This window comes from Stegodyphus dumicola, chromosome 3 (genome assembly GCF_044657685.1).
Source record: "Stegodyphus dumicola isolate Sdum_Otavi_A_Nest chromosome 3, ASM4465768v1".
Taxonomy (NCBI): domain Eukaryota; kingdom Metazoa; phylum Arthropoda; class Arachnida; order Araneae; family Eresidae; genus Stegodyphus; species Stegodyphus dumicola.
The window spans coordinates 267293887-267315198 of NC_140770.1; the positions used below are offsets into that span (position 1 = coordinate 267293887).

Here is a 21312-nt window from a genome sequence, read left to right on the forward strand (position 1 = left end):
GGTAGTGTACTTTTCCTTAGAACTGTTAAAAAATGACTTGATTTTGGTTAGTCTCTCGTTAATTTCTATATCATTACAAAGATTTTATTGCACTCAAAGCATTGTTATTGGAATTTTAATCTTAAAACTTTCCTCAAGTGTAAGTAAATTACAAGTACTTATCTGTACGCAGTAATTTAACTAAATATAAATCGCAGAACTTCGTTTTTTTTTCTTTATTTGAACAGGTTTCTTCCGTCAGTTTATTGTATTCGAAGAGATATAAGTTGTAGTGTTAATTTAAGGATAATTAGCACTCTAAAACAATTGAAGGAAGTCTGTTCTCGAATCATATCAATAGCTAAAGATTAGAATAAAAAAGATGCTAAATTCTGATGTTTCTGTTAATTCTAATGATTGTGATATCTCATACCAGTGTCTTATTAGAAGAGGCGGAACACAGGAATATGATAACATAAAACTCTGTTTTATTATCGATACGTTCCACATTGTTTTATCGTACGTTTATATTAATCTGAGAAAACCTGCTGATATAAACACAGTTCCGCGCTTAATTTAATGGTGTTTGCGGAAGTTTAAACAAATAGAATTCTGCTTGGAAAATTTTAACAAATCTAATTTTTCTTAAATCAAAATCTCTTCGGTAATATATGCAACTGGTTAGAATTAGGCTTTCTAAATTTTTAAATCTAAATGCAACGCTCAGGAATTGTTTGTATACTTTTCATAGACATGAAAGGCCGTAAGGTATTTTGAATTTATTTTTAGGGAGTTGTTATTACTTTAGAATTAAGCATTAGGTAATTAGTATTATAGTGTAAATTTAATAAATCTAATTATAATGTATGTTTTGTATGTACTATTTGTTTTGTAAAAGTCAAACAGTATTATACCGGTTTGACTTTTCTAGTCAAAGAAAAATTTAAATACTTATTCACCATGATAGTTATCTCTTCTTCTGATAAAATCTAAAAGTTATACGATAGAACAATTACGAATTGATAAAAATAAGTTCTAAAATCTGCCAAAGTTGTTTTTCCTTTAAAATAAAAAGGAATTATGGTATAAATACGATGCTAAATGTTTATATTTTAAAGGCACTCGACTTACGCTGTCTCAGCATTTTCTTTATATCCGACTTTCCTCATTCGGCAAAAATTATTCCCATTCATTTTTATTGCATTGGCAGGCATAAAATTTGCATAAAATCGAATTTTCTCGAGTCATGTTTGATGCATATTGAGGGGTGGTTATATATTGATTTTAGGAGAAAAGGTTTTTTTCACCTGCCCATAGTTTTGTGAATGTGGATTTACTATATCTGTTACGGTGAAACACCGAAATCTGTAGAATGTCGACTTTCACCGGTGAATGTCAACATTCACATAGTTGCTTAGTGCATGTCCGAAATATTTTCCAAATACTCTTATTTATGACTTACACCGGTAAATGTTGAACATATAAGAATTTTATATTTTCTTCTCCGTAATTCAGTCGCGAAGAAACGCACTTGAGACTTAAAATAAAAACTTAAAACACACAGTACATTCAAAATGAGAAAGGAAATAATATAAATAAAAAACTTCCTAAATTATGTGATTCAAATCTTATTTATTGCAACAACTTAAACTATTATGACACTTTGAATTGCACAAGAGACTCTTGCTTTTACAACTGCATTTATTTGTGGAATACTTCCTTTTGCAATGACAAGCGTCTAGGTACATATACTCCTCTCTTTTCGACCTACATCAGAGCATATCTGTAATTGTCAACATACACCGATGTGGGTTCGAATGTGCAAGAATGTAATGCAGTATTCGATCTTTCACGGACGTATTTGGTGAATGTTGACATTCTCCGGTGAAAGTCAACATTCTCTAATTTCGGTCTTTCACGGTAACATATCCATAATAATCGTAACAAAACTTTTAGCACAGTTCAAATAACTTAATTTTTTAAATGTTATTTTGTCTAATTTGTTTTTAAATTAGTGAAAGAATTCGCTATAGGCTGACTGCAAGGACATTGAGTGCATTTAAATAAAGCATTAACTCCAGTATGCGCCCGGATAACTGCAGTTATTCGATGTGGCATTTAGTCAACTAGCGCCAGTCTTGAATCCCGGTAAAGATCCTACAGAAAACTTCATCTTATAGACCTAGCAGTCTTTTCTTCTCGCTGAGCAAGAACGTCGAAGCGGCCATCCTGCACAGAATGCTGGAATTTATGGTTATTTATACAACAATAACATAAATTCAGAAGAAAACATTCTGTACATGCCATGAACTATATAGAGTGACAGAGCTTATTTTCAAGGCTCCAAAATCACCAAATCGCTGCCGTACTGTTTCTGGATATTTCCAAGGCTTTTGATCGTGTGTGGCCGGACGAGTTACTTGTAGGACTTCAAGGATATATCCATCCTACACATCATTAATTCGTAGCTTAAAGATTGCTTTTATGTCGTTCTCTGCAATTATTACTCCACACGCCGTCAAATACACGGGAGAGTCTCCCAAGAAAGTTTGTTTGGCCAATACTCTTTTCAGTTTATACGAATGACACACCAGACAACATCAATGCAACACTTGCCATGTATGCTGATGACACATATTATTACAATATTATGTCAAGTCTCCACTCCTTATTACACCTGGTTCTTTCAGCGGTTTTGCGGCCAGAATTTAACATCTTTACTAACTTATCGGAAGTATATGACATGGGGTTTTTCTTTGCATCTTTGAATTACCACCTTCGAAATGCTAGCAATAATGGCTATCAACGTTTCCACTTCGCTACACACAGGATCGGACTATGTCCTGCCACCTGTCCCATGTGACCTGCTCACCTACGTCATTTAGTCAACGAGTTGTGCAGGCCTTTCTGAGAATATATAAATCGGAGACATCTATATAACTCTTGCATAATGTGATCTTTGGGTATCGTTGTGAGATACTCGTCAGTTAAGTGGGGTCTATGAATTCTCCAGGTAGTATTATATTTCGAGATTGCTGGGATAGTTGGAGTACCTAGAAGTTACTGAGGATGTTAACTGAAACATTGCTACGTTAGCTGTGCATAAAGAATGGAAGTATTATTATGCCATTAAAATCCATCGTCATCGTTTAACATGGTGTTTTAGATGTGCAAATGGTCTGCAATCAGAATCTTTGTCACTCTTGCCATTGAAGACTCCAGAGAATTAACAAGCTGGATAAAAAATATTCCGAATCAAGACAGAGCTACATTCATCTTCCGCATATAATTATTGAGAAGGTAAATGAGTAATTTCACGCGCTGTTATTTGTTGCTGGCTATGTACGAATATTGCTATCTACTCCAAACAGGGAAAACGTAATTCATCCAGCCAACTAAGCCTTATAGCGTCAGTCATTCCATTATTTTAACAGTGCTCAGTGGACCATGTAAAACATGTTTTGATGATAAAAATACTTGCATTAGTTGCTAATAAGAAAACGTTGCTGATGTTTTTCACCTCCGCCAGGCCCGTTTGGGACTCATTAAGGAACTGGTAAGAACAGGAAAGGAAACCTGCTGCAGTGGACCAGTGTGTTACAAAAGTATCGATAGATAACGGTAGCAAGAATATTCAACATACTTATCGTTACAGTTTCAGAACAAACTCTTCTGACATAATCCTGAAATGCAATGTCTATTGCATGTAGTGTTGACTGATAACTTGAGCGTTTGCAGAATTCCACTGGAATGTACTTTGACACAGTACTACTTTTCTTTGGTTCATTACATTCCTAATTGAAGGGATCACGTTCTTGCACCGCCAGTCGTCGCACATTAATTTGATATGTCATAGGATTATGTCAGAAGAGTTTGTTCTGAAACTGTAACGATAAGTATGTTGAATATTCTTGCTACCGTTATCTATCGATACTTTTGTAACACACTGGTCCACTGCAGCAGGTTTCCTTTCCTGTTCTTACCAGTTCCTTAATGAGTCCCAAACGGGCCTGGCGGAGGTGAAAAACATCAGCAACGTTTTCTCTAGGAGAGGCAGAAATAGATGGAGCAAAGAGTGTGAAGCACCTTGCTCCTTTTAGAGTAGATGCCTGACTGTCTGTGTGTTGAACTACTGAATGAATTCCTACACTGAGTAGAAAATGAGAAAATGAAATCTACGATTGAGGGACGTCAGTTTGTGAGGTTCCGCTTTCTAATTGGTTGACCTGGTCACGAAGATCATGATGGAAAACGTGTGCAGAGAACGGTCTGATTTTCTTATCCTCTTGTAAAATTTCGTAGGTTAGAACATTCGCAAATTTTGCAGGGTTACTACACATGATCCTATTGTAAAACGTTTCATTCAGTCTACTGATGAAATCTTGTATTATTTCCATTTTAAGGTCCGGGTGAAGCCTTCTATTCCTAACGAATTAGGGAGTATTGGAGTAAAAACCTTGTTTTGAAGAGTCTGAAAGTGATTAATTTCGTTTTCACTGACGTTCACCCATGCGGGGGACGCGTAAGTAATAATCGGCCGGGTGATGAAGGTATACAGTCTGATTTTCAAATTCAGAGAAAGATGTTTACTTTTTAGTTGTGGAAACTGCCTGAATATAATGCTATAATCTTTACCACACACTCTGTACATACGGTCAGACCAGGTGAAGTTTCTGTTGAAGGTGATACCCATATAGTTAGCAGAATTCACCCTCGAGACTTGGGTTCCGAAAAGCTTAACTTCTGACGTGATAGTGTCCCTTTTCTTATATTTTCTTATTAGACCGTTATCTATTAAATATTATCCTTCTTTGCCTTGGAGAAAACTTAGCCTCGTGGTTCTTACTTCTATAATCGTAATGCTATCTAATGATGATACGCGAGCATAGCCTTTGTTTGCCAAACCGACATAAAAAAAAAAACAAGATTCATTAATGTTATTTTCTATATCGGGAGCTCTACGCCAAGGGAGAATTCGCCCCCTCCCAAGGGATTTCATAGTTTTAGAGAGCAGTGCGGTCAGCATTTATCTGTTAAGTGCTTAGTTTATGAATATAAAAACTACTTTTATTGAAGTTTTATTACTTATCAACATTTTATTTGCTTCTGTTCTTTAATTCATAAATCATATTAAAAAATTATGTTTGTCCGTCTGTCTGTCTGTCTGTCTGCTAGTATGCCTGCCTGTCTGTTTGTTTGTGAAAGGAATAATTGAGATGGTCTACTAGTCATGGTGAAAGGAGTGCATGGCGCAAAACAGATTGAGAAACATTGTTTTACATTAATTATTCAATTGAAACCATTTCCATGCTCATGCAATTCACGATTAATAGATTAGAAATCATTGAAATGTTGATTAGGAAACATGAATAAATGGATTCTGCATATTATGTGAAGCATTTAATACTGTGTATTCTAAAAATATCTTTTTTGTATTTTAGATTGTTCTGCAGTGCGTGATGGAAGTTCGAAATTGATTTCTGTTGAGGAAAAAACTCCTTTTGGAATTAAAGGGTAAGCTGTCGTGTTTTCTCTTCTTACACACCAAATCTAAATTATGTCCTATAATGATGAACTGATGCCGAATACATGGGTAAGAATGGAGACTAGAATATATTATAATTTCCTTTTAAATTTAGAGGTAATATGCTTTTCAGACACGAATCAGACAAGTTATAAAATAATTTCTTTTATATAAAGTATTAACTTTAAAATATTTACTTTTATTCGTGTTGGCCACTTTGACTATTCGTGTTCGCCAAAATCATTCAGATAATTGCTGAATTCCGAATATTCGAATTCTTCTTCTTAAAACTAAGCGTATTTTAAAATATTAGTGAGTTTACCATTAAAAAAAAATAAATAATTAATTCATTCGAACTGAGTTCTTAATAAAGGCGAATTTTTGCATTAAAATTGTAAATTTATCACAATTTTTAAATACAAAATATTTATAATACATTTCTTACATTATTAATTACACATTGTTAATTACATTGCTGATTATTCTTACAACTTATGTTCTACGTAAATAAAGAATAGTCTCTCTATATTTTTTGAGGGGGGAGGAAGAAAAAATTCCAATATTTCACTGTAATACATTTTGTTCTTTTGGATATAAAACCATGAATTTCGAACTATGATATAACATTTAAAAGTGAAGATAAAATATTTGCTTTAGATTATTTTTTCTAAGCTAAAGCCTCCGCTTCAAATATCATCTCATAATAATCTTTGACCATAAGGTGGAATTCCTTTGAAGTGTTTTATTGTATGTGCAGTATTTGTGAAAGGATTTATAACTGGATTCCTCTTTGCTAAAGGAAACAGATTATGTTTTTTAAGATGTTGCAAACATGATTATATTTATTTCCTTGCGCCATTTTCTACGGAGTATCACATTTATTTTGATATCCATATTTCTTATTTTTAAACACAATAACCTCTGATAATAAAAAGTATTGAGATATAAATTATTGTATTCCACATTCTGTATATCCGCGAATTTCAAAGCCTCTTGTAGTTTCTGAAATAGCCACAAATAAGCGCAGCAATGAAATATTCCGTCTCTTTGTCTCTTACCTTCCTTTTTACTTTAAAAACTGATAGGAAATAATGTCAAAAAATCCAGTTATCCGGAAAGGCGATTATCTATATTAGCATTTCTAAGTCAAATCAAATTAATAGAGATTTTAGAATCATAATGATTTTTTATGGAAATCGTTAATTTATAAAAAACTATGAATACGAAAACATGAATTTTATTAACATAAATTTTATTTTTGAAATTAATAAAATACATTGGCGTAGTTGAAGTTTAGTCGAGCATAGTTTAAGATTCTGAACTTCGTCTCGAGCTAATCAAAAAACGTTTTCTCAATGAAAAGCTGACTTTTCATATGTAACATTAGATTTGGAAAATAAATCCAATTCTATATTCTCGAAAACATTCCCCAGAACAATGAAAATCAGAATCGCATGTTTTAGGTAAGGCTATGTAATGTCTGTGATTTACTACTATCGCAGATGGGCCGTAGATATTGTAAGCACATTTATCAATGTAAGATGTTGCTATGTTGAGAGCAGCTTCAGTATAGCCCACCTTCAAAGTTTGGCGAATTTGTTTCGCAAAAGCGCGTAAAATACGCTGTTTAGAAAAATGGTTACCATCGAGATTTTCGACGAAACTCCGTGTTTCAAAAATGGCGTCCATCTGGATTTCTTCAAAAATCGTGGATAATAGAAGTAAATTTACGACTATTATACACGATTTTAAAAGAAAACATATTAAGGAATAATTAATGAAAATGATTAAGGTTAAAAGAATGTAATTTTTAAAACAATACCGGAAATCTTTAGCTATTTCACCCTTAGAATAATTTGGTAAATGCGCAGAATAGGCTGCATCAACAAAGTTGTAGAAGCGAAGCTGTGTGACGTCCATAAAAAAATGGGTGGAAATAAGCTTGTGACGTCACAATGTATTCTCGCATTTACGCTACGAGTACTTTCTATTTTCTCTTAAAAATAATAATAATGAATTGTTTATTATTGTAAATTAACATCAAATTCTTTACTTTAAATTTACATTTCTAACATTTAAGCTTAGGCGTTACTGAAAATAAGTATAATAAATTGTTTATATTTAAATTACCATGATACAGTAGGCGAATTCTACCAATTATTGAAACGATAAACAACGTAGCAGTCTCTAATACTTGTATTTCATACAGCTTAAATATTTTCAGATTTTTAAGCTTCAGCATTTATACAAATAAAAAAAGATTTTTTAAAATTTAAATTCATATTGTGAAACATTTCAATTTTATCATTTTTACAAATTACCTTATTGCTTACGTAACGGTATAATTCCTTACATACCAATAACTAGACAATTTTCAATATTTTCTAAAAATTTTAAACTTTGCATTAATAAAAAAAGATAAATATTTTTTTATTCCATATGAACATTATACACAGCTTTCATATCAGTTTCTTAAATTCTTAAATCACGTCATATTCTCTTCAGGCATACTAGAAAATAAATACACATAAATAAAAAAGTTACTTTACTTCGTTATTTTAATACGTAGTGTTTGCTATTAGGATCAAAGCTTACAGTTTTGCTACTGTTGAGTAGATCGTCGGACTATCGATATTTACCGTAAGTCGGAAAGCATTATCAATATATCAAAACCGAACAATTAAAAATACAATTTAAATGAAAAAAGTGGCTTAAATATAATTTACAATTAAAACAACAATACAAATTTGAAATATATGAACGATATGTTGAACATTGCACATAAATTACGTTACATTACTGCTCGGCATCATAGAACTCTGCATTGCGCACTACATTTTCTTTGCCCATGTACACATCGATCTATTTTCACTTAAAAAAAATCAGAGAACTGCACAAACTCGGCACCGCTCACTACATTGGCTTTGCCCATGTACACATCCATCTATTTTCACTTAGAAAAATGAGAGAATTTCACAAACTCGGCATCGCGCACAACCTCTGCATTACCCATGTACACATCGATCTATTTTCACTTAAAAAATCAGAGACTTACACAACCTCGGCATTGCGCATTACCTTGGTTTTGCCCATGTACATAGCGATCTCTTTTCGCTTAAAACTCAGAGTAAACTCTGCATTGCTCATATACTCAAAAATTTTGCGCAAATTTTTCTTTAAATAAGAAGATATAGCATGCGTATAACTTGTTTTTAAGAAAAGGCCTAACAATATTACGTCATAAAAAAGGCATGTCCAAGCCTAAGAAAAGTAAACAACGTATCGACTGACGCAGCCTATTCTATGAGCCAATAATTTTAACTATAAATAACAGACTATAAAAAAAAAAAAAAAAAAAAAAAATTTAAAAAATTTAAAAAAAAAAAAACAGAATTTTACGAGATCCCCCCGGAAAAACAAAAATTTAAATTGTGAAACTATTAGGCTGTGCAATCTCATTTAATGCACAGTTTCCAGAGTGAAGGACGAGAACCCTGTTTCACCTGTTACTGCACTCTATGCAAATATAAGTGTCTACATAAAAATATAATACAATGGTTGATTATGTATACACTTACATTACAATATTACAAATTTATGGATAATTTTTACTACTTTAGCTATATTTTAAGAATTTTTTTAAACCTTTTTCCCTAGTTTTAATGTTTTTCCATTATTTTTATACATATTTACTCGCCATGTTTTTCAACAATTGTAATTTTGGTTTGGTTTTAATGTGTCGTCTTTTTTTTTTTTTTTTTTTTTTTTTTTTTTTTTAACCAAGCAATGAAAACACTTGAAAGGTTACAGGCAAAATTTTCCCAATCCACATCTCTTATCACCAAGTAAAGAGTCTGTTATCTTACTTCATAATGTCATGGTCTCTTAGGCAAATTTACTAGGTTTGAAAAAGCTTTAAATTCATTTACTGCTCCATTTAACAGCTATCGTTATATCTCTATATGCTATATTGTTACGAACTTTGTATATAGATAGATGATTTTAGTGTAATCATTTGTGAAATTATTGTATTTTACTGTGTAAAGTAACGGGAAAATCTTAAGAGACAAGCTATGCCGGAAAAGTAGGAATACAGGGACAAGTCCATTTAACGTAGAGTAAAAGGGTATTTCGGTAATTTGGCGAGATATCATCAAGCTGACAACGGTTTTGGAGACTTATTTTGTCGCCTTATTATATTCGCCAAACATGGCGATATTTTTGTCTTGTCCCTGTATCACCCTAATGAGTAGTGTATGAATAAATCTAATTGATTACTACGGTACTTTTCCATTTCGCCGGCACAAATCTCGCCAAGCAGACTTTATTGGCGACAACATACAATATACACAAATAAAAAATGTTAACGAATGTTAGTTCTAATAAATTTTTATTTTGAAGGCATGAACATTTTAATATCGTTTAAAGTTTGGTAAAAACCCAATAAATAAAGACGATAAATTTGTAAAAAGACGTTAATTTAAGAATTTACTACGCTTTTATGGTTCAACATCCTAATTTGCCGGTTCATATCACTTGACACCAAGTGATCTCACTCACATAAACTACGTTACAAAAATCTAATTCTCTCGGTAATTATCTACATTAATTTCAAGTTAAATATTAATTTGGCATATAAGTTTATATGCAAGAATTATGTCAATTCGTACAAATAGCTTACTCAGAAATTATGTAAAACCACCGTGCTTTACTTCGCTAGTGCATTCTCATTAGGAGTGATGAATTTAACTCTTGACTTCGCCTTTTTCTTTTTTCGGGTGAGCGGTGCGATTGTATCCGAATTGACTTAATTACCGTGAATGGCCTTAGGGCATAAAATTGAACTATTCTGGTAAAAATTCTATGTAATTGTATGCCAGTATTGAAAGGAAAAATCAATCTGATAATAAATGGTTGCGGCTTCTTTTAAAAGTGAGGCATAAAAGGTTACCAGCGAGGATATTCTGTTTGGCATCAATTGTACGATTACTGGCGACTTTATCGCTTGCGCCGGCAAAACGGAAAAGTACCATTTCTACATTAGCTGCAACCGTAATTCGACCGTCATATTGCTTTCCAAGAATTTAGAGAAGCAGAAATACTAGAAATATCTCCGGCAGGTTGAAAACTATATAAGGCGGGAGAGAGAGCATCTGCTCTCAGTTAGTAGTTAACTTATTAGTTAACATTATTCTTGTTGCGAGCTGCTAGTTCAGCGTGAGATCCGAGGTTAGGTTTCTCTTAAGATGCGCCTTGCATTGCGTTGTGTTCAACATTCTTAGTCTGAAGCGTAACTACTGATTGTACTCTGTCACACTGTGGGATACCTGGACGATATCCCACAGTAATAAATAAAGGCGGAGTATTTCTGCGAAAAATTCCAGATCTTTGAAGTGTTTCTTTTGATAAAATAAATTTTATTAACCTATCATCGGGCCTGTGTGCATTCAGTCAATTTATTACGAACCCCTACCGCACGCAACGCAACAATATTATAGTATTATTAATAGAATGTGTGTATTACAATGCCACACTCAGACCTGTTCCGCACATTGTGGAATATTTTTCCCATACGTCTTCGTTCGCTTCCCATACTACGCTTGCACATCCTATGACGCCATTTATCAAACTTTATTATTATACCTTGTATTTATATAAAAGTATAAAAATAAAAGCTAGATAGCGCATCCAACAGTATTAAAATGAAAACTGTTTAAGTAAGAACGATATGCTGATGATACAGGAGAAAAAATCTTAGAAACATTGAGTTAAATTTCCAACCCTAGAAGCTAAATCTTAAATCCCCGACCGCACATTTATTAGCATGTCCTTTTAAGTTCTTAAAATAATTAGCGCTTGTTACTTTAAGCCATATAAGAATCACATTATCGTTAATTAAGAACATAATTGTATTATAATTATCACATTATACGTAGTTCAGTCAGATACATAAGCAGATAACAAACACACTGATGTGTGCGTCAAGTCGATAAGCCCATTATCTCCTTATTTGTTTCATTAAGCAATATTAAAAGAAGAATTTTTGTATTTCAACGTTATGCTGCTTATTTCGTAGCCAAATTCTTCACCGCCAAGCATTTTCTAATTATGAATTCTCCTCAAAATTCGGTATTTTTCGTAACTCATAATTAAAATCTCCGAGAAAATATGCCTACAAAGAAATGTGGCTTTTCGCAAATTTCCCAATGTTGTTGGTTGTACCACTTGTCTACGTAAGTTTTTCTGTCGTTTGATCAAAATGCAGACAACGAGATAAATTCGAAACACGACGCGTTTCCAATTATTAATGTTAAAATGTAAATTAATTAGTTGATCAGATTATACCACTCGCTGAATCTGAAGACTTAATGTTTGCGGCTGAAAAAAAAAAAAATCTTAAACGGCTTTTACATTCAACTGATTTCAGGTAGTTTTAATTTAATTATGTGTTTATTAAATTTTGTAGCAAAGATATAAAATGCATTAATAAATTATGCAGTTTATTGCGAGAAATTTGTTTATTCTACGAATTTAAATTCGAGTGAAATATTTTTGGAACAAATAAAACAAAGATCGCATACATTTTTAATTGACGTGCAAATGTAAGGTTTTCTCTTAGAATACCTTATACTCTACGTTTTTTTGCAGCGTGATACCAAATTACCTAGATAAGTATTTTCTGAATCCTTCCAGCAGGCATTCGTGGTGTAACGGTAGCACACTCGTCGTGCATTCAAGAGGCTCAGGATTCGAGTTCCTGCGAGGTCATTGCACATTTTTCACATCATCTGCTTAAAAAAAGAATCCTAATGACCTCTACAAATATGTATGAAAATGCATCAATAAGAAAATATATTATAGGGGAAAAACAGTGCTTTTTTTAAGTTGATTTTTGTTGCTCATTAATGAGTTCAATTTTTTAGTAGCTTTCGAATATTATGCATTGTAGGAAATAAGATAAGATATCCGTATAGTTTGCTTGTATTTCTGCACAAAAGGGGACGTATGTTATTTGAATATCTCTATAGCCTTTCGTCGGCGCATGCCACATTATACTTGTAAAATGTCTTTTGACCCCTCATGTCGCATCGCGGTAAAAAGTCTGAGACCCTTGTCGTTTTTGGTCCTTATTTGGAATCTGAATTTAGTACCTTAGTGCCATTAGCATTGCGTGTATGAAATGAAATATAGTATATCGCCGTCACAAAGCCACAGTAAGTGAAACTGATATCACGGGGCTCTTAATGGCAAGCCACACATTGAGTTGAACAATGTAAACGAATTTCGCTTATTGTGTATGCTCATTGGTGTACCGTTGGCTTGGGAGAAAATACTAAACGTAAGCAACTAACGTAACGGTGACTAAACGTAAGCAACCGTACACAAGCCTGTTCGTCATGTAGGTCTTATCGACTGTTTACAATTGCAATAATACGGAAATTTGTTTGTGCTTATTGCATTTGCCTCCGTTTCATTTTACTTTAGTTTATTTTGGTCACAAACATTACATTTAATACCAGTTATTTATAATAATTTCTTTGACCTTAAATTCAGTAATTTAAACTAGATTTAATCGTTAATTTGTTAAAGTACATACGAATGAGACGCATGGTAAATACGTAGCGTATTCGGAAACTAAGTACCGTTTCATTCTAGCGCCGTCGCAGCGCTGTGGTAGGCGTCCCGCACATGCGCACTAGTCTTTCTTGTTCACTGACTTTCAATTGTCGCCATTTTGGTTGCTCTATGTTGTGTTTTCAGTTTGCTGTGCACATTCAAAATGTTTAAGACAATTAGTTCTCCCGCTGACTGTGAGATTCGCGCCGTGATTAAATTTTTGAACGCGATGAATGTAAAACCGGCCGAAATTTATCGTCAAGTGACAGAAGTTTACGCTGAATACGCGATAAGTGATGGAATGGTGAGAAAGCGGGTAAGAATGTTTAATGCACGTCGAACAAATGTCCACGCCGAGGCTCGGAGTGGTCGGCCTTCTGTTGTCACCGATAATTTGGTAAGGAAAGTTGATGAAGCAATTCGCGAGAACAGACGCTTCACAATGACAACTCTTTCAGAGGCATTTCCACAAATTTCACGTACTGTTTTGTTCGAAATTGTGTCTGACCGCTCGAATTATCGCAAACTGATGCGTTTCCGATGGGTTCCAAAAATGCTCACTGATGTTCACAAAACAAAGCGACTTGTTAGTGCCCTGACATTTCTCACGCGGTACAGTGATGAGGGAGAAAACTTTTTAAACCAAATTGTGACAGGTTATGAAACTTGGGTGTGTCATTTCACACCAGAATCGAAACAACAATCGATGGAGTGGAGACACACTCATTCTCCGAAAAAACAAAAATTCAAAGTGACAGTGTCATCACAAAAAAATTATGTGAACTGTCTTCTGGGATAGGAAAGGCGTTTTGCTTACTGAATTTCTTCCCAGGGGTGAAACCATTAATGCGACACGATATTGTGAGACTTTAACAAAAGTAAGGCGTGCCATTCAAAACAAACGAAGAGGAATGCTCAGTAAAGGAATTGTGTTGCTCCATGACAATGCTCGGCCCATACTGCTGGTGTCACTCAATCGTTAATTCGACAGTTTCATTCGCAGCAGTTCGATCACCCGCCGTACAGCCCGGACTTGGCGCCGTCCGACTATCACTTGTTCCTGCACGTGAAGCGCGAGCTTGGTGGCAAACGCTTCGGATCTGACGATGACACGAAAAATGCTGTGGAGTCGTGGTTATAGAAACTGGCAGGAAGTTTCTTTGACGATGGTATACAAAAACTGGTCACGCGCTATGACAAGTGTTTGATCATTGGCGGAAACTATGTTGAAAAATAGTTTAAGACATGCATTTTCATGTAAAAATAAAATTGGATTCGAAAAAAATTGTTTTACTATTTTTTTTTTTTTTTTTCAAAACGGTATTTAGTTTCCCAATACGCTGTACTCGATTGCTTTTGTTTCTCAGAAGTATATTCAATAAACATTCAGCTAATATATATTGGAATGTTATTTTTGTGTAATCCTTCAAACGAAAATATGCGTAGTTTACAATCGATATTTACACTCCAAGTAATGAACCAATTTACAACCTAACAAGTTTTAAAACCCCAAGCTGTGTACGCCCCAATAACCGCAATATCAAACATACACCATATTTATCTTCTTTTAAAATTGTGCCAAAGACGTGTTCGTTTAAAATTGTGCTTCATTACTTAAATTGTAAATATCGATTGTAAACTGCGCAAATTTTCGTGTAAGAAGAGTTACAAAACAGGAAACATTACAAGATATATTAGCTGAATGTTTATTTATTATACTTCGGAGGAATAAAAGCATCTGAGTATTTACCATACGTCCCATTCATATGCACTTTAACAAATAAAGAAATAAATCCAGTTTAAATTACTGAGCTAAAGTCAAAGAAATTATTGTAAATAACTGATATTAAATATAATGTTTATGAACAAAAGGAAATGAGCCAGAAGCAAATGCATTAAGCACAGACAAATTTCCGTAGTATTGCAGTTATTAACAGTCGATAAGACCTGCATAACGAACAGGATCGTTTACTGTTGCCTATGCCCCCCCCCTTAGTCGCCAGTGTTCCTCCCACGCCAACGGTACACCACTGAGCATGCGCTGTAAGCAAAATTCGTTAACATTGATGAACCCAATGTGAGCTTTGCTATTATGTGCAATGAAATTAGTAACGTTTATAGATTTTTTTAGAGTTCTCTAGTAATGCAAATAGTAAGGCACACGTCGATGGCAATCTTCGCAAGTGCTGCGAACGACGACATATTGCTGTTCGGCCGCAAAAGCGTTAAAAGCGTGAAATATGTTTTCTGGAGCAAACACGCAAATTAAAAGTGCGTTCGCTGGATTGCATATAATAAGTTATTAAAGTTTTCTGTTTAAAATATCATGCATCTTGGAAGTAATAAATCCATCGAAAGAATGGCACATGATCTCCTGCAAGCTTCTTTGCATTTTTAAGACGAGACTCTGTACGAGGGCTTTAATGTAATCCGAAGAAACATTCCTAACACTAATTGCGACAAAGGTTCGACAGGCCGGGAAACTTAGTGGGATTCATCTTTTCCTCGATGAAAAATAGCAGCGATTATTCCCACTTAATGAAGCACTCGGGTACTTTAAATGAACCGGAATTAGTTTTCCGTCATGTGTGCCTGCCCGAATTTCATCTTTTTGTTATGGTTATCATTCTACGATACTGGTCGAGTTACGAGTTGCCGGCGGTTACCGCTAATGTCTCTGCGATAATGCGATTAATGGGGTACTTGTTTAAAGAGACTTTTAATGAGGATGTGTTTGCATTTGCTAAACTTTATTTAAAAAATTTCTGCTCGTTTGACGCCTTTTGCCCTTTTAATGTCCACTCTTAAGCTTTTTTCGTAAGAGGCTTAACGTCGTTCATTTTTCTGTAAATATTAATAAAAGAGCACTTGTCAAATGGCAACTGCTTGAGAAGTTTCAATAAACGCATTATCCATAGTTAAGAATTTTATTCAAGATGCTCTACAAAAATTAAAGCATTCGTACCTGAAAACAGTTATTTGAATGGAATTGTTTTAAAAAAAAATAGGCACTGCCTTCCTGAAAATTTATTGCTAAACTAATTTTAGAATAGCTGTATTGTGACTAAAATAATTTTTAGAAGGAGTAAAAAAAAAGACACATTAAAAAAGACTTTTTTATGTAAGATATAGTAATATAAAAGAATAATTTACAAGCTTAATCGAACTGCATTACTATTATATCAGATTTAAGATGCAGATGATAGATAAGACGATGATTATAATACGTTTTATTGAATGATTAATCTTATTTATTATTAATTGCCTACTATTAATAGAAATAACGATTAGTAATCTTTCTGTAAATAATGTTTGATATGGCGTTAATAAACAGCACAATTAATTAAGTATCGAATTAAAAACTAGCCTTAATTATCAGGACGGTAGACCAGAAGGGCTAATAGTCTGAAATAGGCATTTTGTGTCGTTTCACTCTAAACGGCGAATCATTTTTTAAATTGTTGCTACCAAGTATTATCGCCTTGTATTATCTTTATATTTAAAGAAATTTGATAATAATGAATCTGCATCAATGTATATATGTTTCTGGCACTATGAGAAAACGATGGTACCTAGAGCCATCAAATTCTGAATAACGTAGTCCTCCACCTGGATGCCCGAATTTCGAATATGTTTTATTATCTATTTCATATTTTGTAAAACTTTAACGAATTTTGGATTTACAAACTCGACTGTTTTAAAGCGAGCAATGACAACACTGCGGGAAAAACGCTTTTATCTCCAGTGCGGGAGACTGTGTATCGGAATATCTAAGGATATTCTGTTTTCAAATATTTTGTTACATTGCTGTTGAATTGAATTTTTATGTGGTTTATGTGCGATGAACATGATATTTGAAAAATAAAGGTAACACACAAAACGTTAAAAAACGCCCCTTTTGGCCGGAATATGAAAGCTTTCAAATTTTTGTTATTTTATTGTTATATTTCCTTACTATTAGTGTACTTGTCTCATATAACTAATTATTCAAACATTTAATAGCTGCTAATTATCTTCATTTGCTTATTAAATTTTAAAAAATTGTTACATTTTTTAGTACTTTAATTTTATACTTCTTTATTGATTTCATTTCATTATTTAAACACGTGAGTATTGTGTACAAATGTGGTTTGGTTACAAATAATTATTCTTAAGATTTGGTGTAACTAATAACGAAACTGTATAATAGAGATTGAAGAACTGCTCTTCAGAAATAGGAAATACTTCATAAGAGGTGCAACTAAAAACAAAAAGCGATATATTAACTGGAGGAATATTGTATCAGCAAAAGAAAATGGTATTTAGATGCATTAAAAGTATTAAAGTTCAATTGATGGTGTAGGTATTACAAATAATTAAGTATGCTTTAAAGGAATACGCTAATTACGTTTTCAAAGATAGTTATGTATTAAACTTCTTTTCGCTTCTTTAACCCTTTCCGGCACGCTACCTTTTAAAGTCGGAGTTTTCATAAAAAGAAAAAAAGGTAGGCAGTCTAATTAGGCCTAGAGGAGTACACAAGTAAAAATTTGTGAAGATAGCACTTATCGTTTTAATTCTGCTATCGCTCTATTCAATCGGTGTACCCATAGTGGCACACTGATTGAATGGAGCTTCGAAAGGAGTGCTGAAATGAACATTGTTGTCAATGAACTGACCGATGAGATGCGGAGAAACAAAGATTAAAGATTTTTAGTTGTCCTAGATTATCGGTGAGCCCCGTCTGGGCTCACCTAAGATTCGCCGTTTGATTTTAAGCAAGATTTTAAGGTAAAAATTTAAAACTAATATAAAATAAGATTAGCATACATCCAAAAAAATAACATAGAAATTTCTTTTCAAACAACTCCTTTTATACTCTAAAAAAATCTGGAAGATTTCTTTGAAAAATGAGGGTCTTAAAAAACTAAACATGGCTAAAATATATGGACTGATTTGTGTTGAGCTGCCATCTACTATAAATAAAGAAGGTTCAGAGTAATCTATAGTAACCTATAAATCCTTTTTCATTCAATTTCATTCAGTGCCCTTCATTTTTTCTCACTTCTTGGGTAAATCGTTTGAACTTTCCTTTTTATTACAACTAACTATTCAAAAATCAATTAAAAAATTATTTGTGAATCATGTTTTCTCACAAGACGACACACGAGTGAGATTTCTTAATGTAGGCGGAGCTGCTCTTCCATCATCAGTCATATCTTTTATCCCCTTCTGGAAATGTTTAAATCACTTAAATGGTTATGACCATTTCCTCAAAGACAGTTTATACACTTATTTAACGCTTTGGCTACTAACGGGACATGCATGCCCCACTAAAAGTTTAGAAATTCCTGCTGGGTTAAAAAGTACTACGTTGGGTTATGCAAAGAATGCTTTACCTTGTAGCATACGATGTAAAATCTATTATGTATACTAAATTTTTCCAGAATATTAGGTGTGTGTATAGTAAGTCGATCGCTACGTGTGGGACATATGTATCCCCAACATGGCTGAGACATAAATGTCCCAGCCTTTGACTTGAAAACCGTTGATCAGAATAATCCCAAATGATAAATTTACCTTATCTATGACATATTTTGTTCACTTAGATACAAAACGGGTATTTTTTTAAAAATTCTTGATCAAAGGGTTAAAGGTGTAAGGTATTTTTCCCTCCTTCCAACATTCCTTCGTGGTGTAACAGTAGCAATTCCTTGACGCATATTCGAGAGGTCCTGGTAAGGATTCTCATTATCCATGTCTCCTGTTTCAAAATAAACCTAATGACTTTACAAAGTATTTAAGTAATTTCGGCTAAATTCATTCTAAATTCAACAAGAAGGTCACGCTATTAATTCATGCCCATTGTCAAAAACGTCCCCCTCCTTTCTCTTCCCCCAAAAAACATTTTAAGGGCCAGCGAACTTATTATTTTCTGCATTCACATGCCACAAAAACGAAACTTGTGCTGAAGCCAAGTGTGCAACCCTTATTGTGCCTCTCATCTTTCAACATCGTGCTAGCGTTGCCAGGTGGAGAGAAGGAACATCATTCTACGAAGCATTCTAGACAGACTACGTACTATATATGAGTTTAAACGCTTTCTAGGAACGTTTTGTACCGTGCATTGTAAATAACGCATTTCAGGCAGCATACAAATAAAAACTTCGCTGAGAAGCGGAACTGAAAGAAGATGTATCTAGCGAGTAAGAAAAAGAGTTCACGTGACACGATTGGAGTGAAGGACAGGGTGCCTTGATGGTACACAAAAAATAGAACATGTAATGTGAAAATAGTTACAGGAAGTACAATATATAACTGTAATTGGTACCTGAAAACCTAATCACGAGAGACATAATAGAGTCGAAATTAAATGTATTCACGATACATGGGCATATTACCTTTACCATCATTATTATTACTTAGGAACTTATCAACCGTTATCGCTGCTATAGCATTGAAAGATGGCCATCATATTTTTTCAGTTCTTTTTAATTCTTTAAAGTTATCTTTAAATCTTTTCATTTAGAGGAATATCTGCAGTTCCTTACTTCAGTTTATATGCTCATTGTGTATTAAAACTGTTCTAGTTAAGTTCGATTCATCGATAAATTTCGGATTCCATGAGCTCAGAAAAATCCTTTTAATTATTTATTTATTATCCCAGAGGGACGGTTTGCCAGAAAGGTTGTTAATTTCGTTTTAACAGTTTGCGTCGTCCACTATAAAAGGGCGTTTCACTTTTAAAATAGCTGCCACCAAATAGTAGAACCCTGCAATATATTTAAAGAAATTAAGCAATGAAGAATCTGCATAAATGTATGTATGTTTCTGGCACTGTGAAAACAACTAGAGTTATCAGATTTTGAATAACGTAGTCCTTCACTCGAATATGGGAATTTTGAAGTCCAAATTCGTTTTATTATCTATTTCATATTTTGTAAATCTTTAAGGAATTTTTGATTAACAAATTCCACAATTTCAAAGCAAGCAATGGCAAAACTGTACGGAGGGGATTTCTGTTCAGCAGACGAGACTGTCTATCGGAAATTCTAAGCATATGCTTTTTTTAAATATTTTGTGATATTGCTGTTGAATTAAATTTTATGGCTTGAGTGGGAAGAACATGATGTTTAATAAATAAATGCAACGCACAAAACGTTGAAGAAACGCTCCTTTGGCCGTAATGTGATATCTGTAAGCTTTCAGATTTTTTTTATTTATTTATTTGACGTAGGATTACATTCCTCTATACATAATGGTCTGACGGTAAAGCAAAAATTAAGTCAGTATTTAAGGTGTGCCCGAATGCTTAATATCCTAGAAACTACTACAGAAGTTACAATCAATACAAATACATCCTTAGATAGGTGAAAGAGCACATTAGTAAAAACAAAAAATATTTTTTCAATTTCGAACGCATCGAAAGCAGAGAAATTTTGGTGAAGTAATGTACTCCATGTGCATGCACGATGACGTGTAAGCGGCAAGATCGTCTGGTTAGACAATCAGTTCGGGTGGTGTTCACTGTATTTTATTTTGTTTCGCCAAGCTAGTGGTCTTGCGATTTATAGAAGTTTGACGAGTTTAGCAGATTGTGTATCAAAAGAATTAGCGTAAGAGAATACGGGACTCAGATGCTGGCGATGTTTGTGTGATTGGTGTAACTCTTAATGGTTAGTCTAGATTTATTCTAGCATCAGTATGTATTCATTCAACTGTTAATTCGGGAGATTTAAAGATATTCTTGTTTAGAGCATTGATGAAATATTCCGAGACTACTTTATTGATTGATGAAGAGTTTACTGTAGATATAGATGTTCCTGTCATTATGATGGGATATTTCAGTGTATACTTCAAACAAAATGAAAAAGGCATTTGATTTTATGAAACATCAATTTAATCTCAGTATAGTGTCAAGTAAACTGTCCAAGAATATTTGCCAATTCGTTTATCTACTTAACATTTGCTACGAATATAACTGCAGGCGTCTTAAATTATGTATCTTTTTTCTCAAATCATGTGTAAAATTTTTGTTTGTTGTATTAGCCCAAAATAGCGCTAGCCTAGAAGGGTTACTAGTATCTAAACGGAATTTTGCTTTTCTTCACTATAAATTGCGTTTCACTTTTCAAATTATTGTCAAAATTATTATCGCATATTTAAAGAAAATAAATTATGAAAAATCTGCATGAATGTATGTTTCACGCATT

The 21312-nt window shown here is 33.5% G+C and overlaps 1 protein-coding gene across 2 annotated transcripts in view; it reads left to right on the forward strand.

Annotated features, from left to right (window-relative positions):
- Positions 1 to 21312, forward strand: part of Dgk (diacyl glycerol kinase 1) — a 911622-nt gene that overhangs the window by 160583 nt on the left and 729727 nt on the right. For both annotated transcript variants that reach the window (XM_085814117.1, XM_085814118.1), the window contains one exon: positions 5421 to 5493. The gene's annotated coding sequence lies outside the window, so the exon portion shown is untranslated. The remainder of the gene's footprint in view (positions 1 to 5420; positions 5494 to 21312) is intronic.